Below are 9,140 nucleotides of genomic sequence, written 5' to 3' on the forward strand. Positions count from 1 at the left end.
GCTTACAGTCAAAGTTTTGTTCAGGACTAACTACAAGAAACTGGAAGAATCAAGTGGCGAGGAGCACAGGGTGAAGGAATAGAAGGAGAAACTGAATTATGAAAGCATGTAACAATCTTGAAGGTGAGGCAGCAGTAAATATAATTTTGAGTTAAAATAAGTTTTTTTTATTGAAATAGAATGTAAAAAATAGGAGCAAGGGAAGGCCAAATACTCCCTTGAGACTGCTCTAACATTCATTATTTCATGGCTGAACCTAAGTAGGTCTTGCTAAGACAAGATTACACACAAGTTTAACACAGAGTTTATTGAAACAGTGAAATAATTATACCTTTTGGTCCAACTGACATTTGTCAGAATTCATACTCCTTCTGAATTTTCTCCTATCCATCTTTATCTAACCCATTCAGCATTTCCTTCCATTCCTTTCCCCACCAGCAATTTATCTAACATCCTCTTAAATGCATCTATTCCATTCACCTTAACCATTCATTATAATGATGTGTTTCACATTTTTAGTAGTTTTTGAGTAAAGAATTTCTTTCCTAAACTCTTTGGGGGCTTTTGTAATAATTACCTGTAAATAAATGGACTCCGGCTTTGGATTCCCCACAATGGTAAATCCTTTCAATACACCCGAACAAACTCTTTCATTGTTTTAACAAAAACCATCGACTTTTTCTTTTCATATGAAATGAACCCCAGCTTGTTTAGAGATAGTAGGAACTGCCGATGCTGGAGAATCTGATATAACAAGGTGTAGAGCTGGATGAACACAGCGGGCCAAGCAGCATCAGAGGAGCAGGTAAGCTGGCTTTCACACTCCCCCACTAGCCCCACCACACCCGGCAGTTTTCCCTGCAACTGCAGGAAGTGCTACACTTGCCCCTACACCTCCCCCCTCACCCCCATCCCAGGCCCCAAGAAGACCTTCGACATCATCAGATGTTCACCTGCACATCTGCTAATGTGGTATACTGTATCCGCTGTTCCTGATGTGGCCTTCTCTACATCGGGAAAACCAAGCGGAGGCTTGGGGACCACTTTGTGGAACACCGATGCTCCCAGTCGTGAACCATTTCAACTCCCCCTCCCACTCCTCAGATGACATGTCCATCCTGGGCCTCCTGCAGTGCCACAACGATGCCACCCGAAGGTTGCAGGAACAGCACCTCATATTTTGCTTGGGAACCCTGCAGCCCAATGGTATCAATGTGGACTTCACAAGCTTCAAAATCTCCCCTCCCCGACCGCATCCCAAAACCAGCCCAGCTTGTCCCTGCCTCCCTAACCTGTCCTTCCTCCCACTAATCCCCTCCTCCCACCTCAAGCCCCACACCCATCTCCTACCTACCACCCTCATCCCACCCCCTTGACCTGTCCATCCTCCCTGGACTGATCTATCCCCTCCCTAACTCCCCACCTACACCACATTTACTGGCTCCACCCCCGCCTCTTTGACCTGTCTGTCTCCTCTCCACCTAACTTCTCCTTTTATCTATCTTCTATCCGCCTCCCCCTCTCTCCCTATTTATTTCAGAATCCCCTTCCCCTCCCCCATTTCTGAAGAAGGGTCTAGACCCGAAACGTCAGCTTTCCTGCTCCTCTGATGCTGCTTGGCCTGCTGTGTTTTCCAAATTTATAAGCATCTACCCCTTTCATTATACAAAATTCCTGTACATGTGTTTGCACAAAACATTGGAAGACTTTCACCAAAATATTTTAAACTGTGTTCTGGGGGAAGTTGGTTTGCTTACCACAACTGGGAAGGGTATCACAGAGGATCCTAAGCTCGACAGGAGGCAGAGCATCCAATAGAGGGTGGTAATGAGAAACAACAGAGGAGGATTCTGGGAGATGTTACCTCACTCACCACAACTGAGAAGGGGATTGCAGAGGAATCGGTGTCAAAGAACGGTGACGAACAAAATATTACATTATTGTAGTGTTTCCCTTACTCCCTCCTCCTCAAACCAAAACAAAAAGGGATGTCATACACACGTCCTTCTGGAATGTAAAAACTGAAAGAACTGTGGATGCTGTAAATCAGGAACAAAAACAATGTTGCTGGAAAAGTTCAACGGTCTGGCAGCATCTGTGAAGGAAAAAACAGAGTTAACGTTCCTCAGAACCAGTCCTGAAACATTAACTCTATTCTAAGATAACAAGGTGTAGAGCTGTATGAACACAACAGGCCAAGCAGCATCAGAGGAGCAGGAAAGCTGACGTTTCAGTTCTAGACCCTTCACCTCTACAACTTGTTATCTCAGATTCTCCAGCATCTGCAGCTCCTACTATCTCTGAAACACATCAACTCTGTTTTTTCCTTCACGGGTGCTGCCAGACCTGCTGAGTTTTTTCCAGCAACTTTGTTTTTGTTCCTTTTTGGAAATGTATCTTTGCAAAGCAAGCCTGGAGATAGACGTAGTGACTTCTGTCAAGGTTCGTCTCGAGCAGCTCCATGACGTGGGACACTGTGCTCTACAATTTGTTCCTCGGGATGCACACTGAGACAAACATACACTGCGCCTGGAGGACCATCAGTTTGGTGAAAGGCGCTCTTTGGTTTGCCCAAAACCTGTTGGTCTTCCATAACAAGGAGTTGGCCCTGACTGAGGATTGCAGACTGGCACATTCCAAGGTCCAGGACTACATGCTGAGGGACACACTAAAACTTGGAGCAGCTGCTGCCAAGGCACAGTGGGGAAAGACCACTGTCTGAGGTCTTCCTGCTGAAGGTAAATAGGGGTCCATTCAGTTATTGGACCCTCCCAGTGTCTCAAATATAAGTAAATATTAGTCTTGTATGTCTAAGTGAGATCTTTGGTTTTTCTGGACAGAGTCAAAGTCCAATGTTTTGTTTGATAACTGTACAGAACTGAAGTGCATTTGAGACATTTTTATATATACAAAGAATTTTTTTATGATAAAGTATATTTTTGAAATTAAAAAAGGAGAGAGAGAGTACCTGTTAGAAAATATTGATTGTGGCTTAGAAATAGCAGTGAGATCAAAGTGCTGCTGTTGAGGTCAAAGTGCAGGCTTTGGTAAGCATCATGCTTCGCTGAGGAGGGTGAGCTACATTAAAGGTACAGCAAGGTAAAGTCTTTTCTTTTAATCCAGTAGTTACTAGAGGGGTAGTAAAGGCAGGTAGTGAAGTGTTATGATCTTCCTGGGAGATATGGGAGATCAGGGAGAAGTCAACTGCCCCTGACAACTATGTCTGCAGGAAGTGTGTCCGCTTGGAGCTACTCTCAGACCACATGGATCGGTTGCAGTGGCAGCTGGACTCACTGAGGAGCATACAGGAGGCAGCATGGTCTATGGATTGGAGTTTCAGGGATGTGGTTGCACCAGAGGTTCAGCCAGTTAGCTAGGGAAAGGGTAGGTCCACTCAAGGACAAAGGAGGATGTGGGTGAGCTCCTTAATGAGTACTTTACATCAGTATTCACCAAGGAGAAGGACATGGATGATGGTAAGATTAGGGAGGGGTGTGTCGATATTCTAGGGTATGTTGATATTAAGAAGGAAATGGTGTTATGTATCTTGAAAAATATTAAGGTAGATAAGTCCAGAGGGTCTGATGGGATCTATCGCAGGATACTGAAGGAGGCAAGGTAGCAGATTGCTGAGGCCTTAACAGAGATCTTTGCATTCTGTTTACCCACAAGCGAGGTCCCACATGACTGGAGAATAGCCAATGTTGTTCCTTTGTTTAAGAAGGGCATAGAGATGATCAAGGAAATTATAGGCCAGTGCATCAGTGGTAATGAAATTAATGGAGAAGATTCTCAGGGACAGGATTTACTTGGAAAAGAATGGACTTATTTTGGATAGCCAGCATAGCTTTGGTTTGATTTGATTTAGTTTATTACAGTCATGTGTACTGAGGTACAGTGAAAGTGTTGTTTTACGTGCTTTAAAGGCAAATCATACTATACAAGTGCATCGGGGTAACAGGACAGAGTACAGGATACAGTGTTACAGCTGTCAAGAAGGTACTAAGAGAGATCAATGTTAACATTATAAGAAGTCCATTCAAAAGTCTGATAACAGTGGGAAGTAAGGTGTTCTTGAATCTGTTTGTATGTGTAAACAAACTTATATCTTCTGCCCAATGGGACAGGGTGGAAGAGAGTATAACCAGGGTGGGAGGGACTTAGATTATGTTTGTTGCTTTCCTGATGCAGCAAGTATGGATGAAGTCAATGGATGGAAGTCTGGTTAGAGTGATGGACTAGGCTATGTTCACAACTCCCTGTAGTTTCTTCCGGCCTTTAGGAAACAGAGGTGAACTGGCACAGCCGGTAGTATGGACAGCATTTCACTTTAAGTATTCTAGGTCTATGGAACAGTAATTCACCAGGGTCGCCATGTCTGAGTACCAGGAGGTGTTGATCAGGAAGCAGACCCCACTGCTCTTTGCCTTGTCTGAGGATGCCGACTGTTCCATTTGGTGAACTGGGAAACCTTCAGGGGCAGCAGGAGTGAAACAAAGCACACAGCAGTCCTTCAATTCTCTATGGAAGTGAGTTTAGCTTTATATTCATTCATTTAGTTCTCAATGTCTAGGATGTTTGCCAGGAGTATGCTTGGGTTGGTGGTGAGAAGGGTGTGGCTTGAAACCCTGAAATTTCAGTCTCAACTAAAGTCCAGTCTCCCATGTTTCCTGGGTGGGTGGCTGCTCCTATTCAATCCTGGGTATCGGGGAGGGAAGTCTGTTGCCGCAGAAGGTATGTGAATGCATCTGATGGGGTCCTGAGCACTAGTTCTGGAGGTTCTTGCAATAGGTCTGGTCAGGCCTCATCAATGTTGGGTCACTGGGATCAGTTCTTGTTCCTGCACGAATCAGGCCTCGGTTCTGGGCTTCCACAAGATAGCAGGCCTGCGAGAAGCCAGAAGGCCTTCAATCTCTCTGGGCTTGCAGTTCCAGTGTTGACAAGGCAAGTGGGTGCTCCTGATGGGGTCCTGGGCAGTAGTCAAGGTCTTGAGTGATCTACCGGGTCTTACAATCAATCTGGTCGGAGCTCCTTGATTGTGGGTCACCGTGGGGTCATGTCTCATTCTTGTGCAGGTCAGGCCTCGATTCCAGTATCAGCAATCGGGCTTCATCTATCGGAGAAGCCCCAGACTTGCAAATAGATTTAAGAGAACATTGTTAGTAATTTTAACAGTCTTACAATTGAGTTTTAAAAGACCAGAATGATAAGATGTGTAAGATTAAGGTCTCCTGTAGACAGCTTACAAGGTGTTGCCATGTTCCACCACAGTCTTGTTTTTTTTTTGTATGGGGAGGTCTTGTCTCACGAACTTGATTGAGTATTTTGAGGAAGTGACAAAGGTGATTGATGAGGGCAAGGATGTGGATTTTGTCCTCCTGGACTTTACTAAAGCATTTGACAAGGTCCCTCATGATAGGCTGGTCCAGAAAATTAAGTCACATGGGTTCCAAGGTGAGTGAGTTCGTAAGTTGGATACAATGTTGGCTTGGTCATGGAAAATGGAGAGTAGTTGTTGAGGTTTGTTTTTCTAATTGGAAGTGGTGTTCTGCAAGGATCAATGTGGGGACCTCAATGGTTTGTATTATATATACAATATATATAATTTGTATTATATATACAAATGATTTGGATGAAAATGTAGCTGGCCTGATTCATTAGTTTGCAGTTACATGAAAAGTGATCGAAGTGTGGATAGTGAGGAAGGTTGCCAAAAGATATAACAGGATATAGATCAGTTGGAAAATTGAGCAGAAAAATGGCAGTTGGAGTTTAATCTGGACAAGTGTGAGGTGATGCACTTTTGGGAAGTCAAGTTAAGAGGAAAGTATACAGCAAATAGCAGGACCCTTAGGAGCATTGATATACAGAGGAATCTTGGGGTGCAAGTCCATAGCTCCTTGAAAATGGCAACACAAGCAGGTAAAGTGATAAAGAAGGTATGCATGCTTACCTTCATCGGTCAGGAAATGGACCACAAAATTTGGGAAGTCATGTTGCAGCTGTATAAAACTTTAGTTAGGCCACATTTGTGTGCTGTCCTGGTCACCACATTGTAGGAAGGATGTGGAGGCCTTGAAGAGGGTGCAGAAGAGGTTTCCCAGAATGTTGCCAGGATTGGAGCTTATTAGTCTTAAAGAGATGTTGGGCAAACTTGGATTGTTTTCACTAGAGTGGAGGCTGAGGGGCAACCAGATAAAAGAACATAAAATTATGAGACGTGAATAGGTTGGATAGCGAGAGTCTTTTTACCCCAGGGTGGAAATGTCAAATACTAGAGGGCATTGTTTAAGGTGAGAGGGGGATAGTTTAAAGGAGATGTGCGAGACAAGTTTCTTTTTTACACACAGGGTGGTAGGTGCCTGGAATGTGCTGCCAGGGGAGATGGTAGAAGCAGATATGATAGCAATATTTAAGAGACATTTAGACAGTCACATGAACAGGAGGGAATAAAGGGCTTCAGACCATGTGCAGACAATTGGATTAGTTTAGAATGGTTGGCACAGACATGGTGAGCTGAAGGGCCTGTTCCTATGCTGTACTGTTCTGTGCTCCATGTTCAGGATATTATTGCTGAAGTCCCACATCATTTCACACCACAAGTTCCTCATCCTAGGGGAAAAAGGCAGCAGGAGAAAAGCTGGCATTTTAGATTGTGCAAAATGTATAGTAGAATCAGCCCTTGATACATTACCAGAGTTCCTAAGTAACAAGCTATATATTGGTTAAGAATTAGTTAGGAATTTGATTGTTGTCCTTTAGATCAATAGGGGAAGCAAAGGTGAGAAGTAGTTTTGCAAGATTCCTAAAATCCAATGTATTCTTTAAAAATGTTGAATTTATTAATACAAATATTTTGTGCAGGTCGAAGGAAAATGAAAAATTATCGGTTCCCATCATGTACTTCTGATTAATAGCAAAACAAAGCACCAGGCTGAAATTACTGTTTGAGTATTTATGTCCTTTTCTTAAGTACTTAAGTACAGGAACAGGGAGTGGGAACCATATCTTATGTTCTCATGTTTATCAGAGTCCACACAGAAAAGGCTAAAAAGTTACAACTAACTTTCCACAATGTGTTCACTCCTTCACTTTTCTGTTCCATGTCAACACATTCAAGCATGGACTACTAACTTGATCATTGGGCTTTTAACTTCAAACATTAGAAATCTTACTACATACTTTCATCATAATTAATTTAACTTATTGATCTAAAAGTTCTCTCAAAATTAATTGACACAATGTTATGATTTTTATGAGACTTGGTGTCATCTTTAGGTCAAAAAATATGACAAATTAGATAACCAACAAAATTATTGCTGAACGGCAGAGCAGATTCAATGGTCTGAGTGGGGTATTTTGAATAGTCTAATGTTCATTACACTTTTTCTCGATGCTTTTATTGGGTCTGGAAATCACTAATGAAGTCCACATTTGTTGCCAACAACAAGTTGGCCTTGAACTAAGCAGCTTGCTTGGCTATTTCAGAGGGCAGTTTTAAAGGGTTGGGGTTGCTTTGGATTTGGAATCACACATAGGACCAGACCAAGTATGGAAGGCATATTCCCTTCCCTAAAGGGCACTTGTGAACCAGATAGGATTTTACAACTATCAACGCATGGTTGCCATGAAACTAGATTTTAATTTCAGATTTATTAATTGAATGCAAATTTCATCATCTGTCATGCTGAAATTCAAATCCATGTGCCCATACAAAGTCCTGGTGTCCTGGATTACTAATGCAGTGGTATTACCATGATGCCAACTAGAAAAATCTTTGTCCAGGGTACAGAGGTAATCTAACTTAGTGTATGTCAGAGACACAAAAATTTAATTTTAAAAATTCAGTGTGGAATTTATTTACAATATTAGCAATGGAAGGAAGAAATACTCATGATATATAACAAATCTCACTTCATTAAGACATTTCAAAGTACTTTAGGTAATTTATTATTTTTGGAATACAATTACCGTATATTCTCATGTAAAATCAAATTTTTTGGACTTTTTTTAAAGTTCAATTTGTTGATTTGACTATTACATGGATATTTTTGATGGTCTGAAATTCATGCCTGTCAAAATTCATACTGTATCATTAGCAGATACCCAACTGATCTCTAAACTAATAATGAAAAAATACACAATGAATTACGGTAATTACTGGAAAACTACAATAAAAACAAAAATGACTTAGTAATTATTTTCTCTTTTTTTAAAAAAATGCTTTCCTTGGAGCAGCGATGACATCATCTGTGTAGCTGAGGGCCAGACCGGAGCAGGATAGAGACCCAGAGCGGAGCGGGGACGGCCAGCGGGATGGAGACCCGGAGCGGGGACGGCCATACAGAAAGTGAATACTAATTACAGTGCTTATTCGATAATGAACTTCAGAAATTTGTTGCCTAACATTGGCATGAATTGTACATCACAACACACAATAGCATGAATTAAAATTTATTTCCTCATTGTAACGTTTACATACAGGATAATACCTTGACTCAAAATGTTGATCTGTTTCTATGAAGAACGAGGGTCAACTCTTACATGAGAAATATGGAAAATTCCAGAGTTTTTGGCTAATGATAGGGGGTTGACTTTTACTCGAGTATATATGGTATTCTCATACAGGTAAGTACAACAGCAACTCTACATGATACCCCAAACAGAGTCATACAATGAATGTTCAATATTATCCATGGCACCTTTTAACATCCACCTGAACAAGCATACGGCACATTAGTTTAATTCTTTCTTTAAGAATGGCCTCTCCCTTGATACAGGATTCCATCAGAACTATACAGGAATAGCAGTTTGGATGGCACACCAAAGTCAAATCTATAACCTTCTGACTTACGTATTGTGTCTCTTAGCAGATGTGTATTTCACCTTTTAAGGGACATGCTCATGTTTCATCACTGTATCAGGGCATGTGACCTAATGGTATAATACTCACTCTCCACCTTATTGAGCTCTGTCCTCTCGCAGCATGACATGAGGAGGAAAGTGTGTTGCTGTACATCAAATCCCTTAGTTTTAATTGTAATGTACATATGTAGGTAACAAGGTGTGGAGCTGGAGGAACACAGCAGGCCAGGCAGCATCAGAGGAGCAGGAAAGCTGACGTTTCGGGTCAGGAACCT

The sequence above is a fragment of the Rhincodon typus genome, chromosome 6 (assembly GCF_021869965.1).
Source record: "Rhincodon typus isolate 14 chromosome 6, sRhiTyp1.1, whole genome shotgun sequence".
Taxonomy (NCBI): domain Eukaryota; kingdom Metazoa; phylum Chordata; class Chondrichthyes; order Orectolobiformes; family Rhincodontidae; genus Rhincodon; species Rhincodon typus.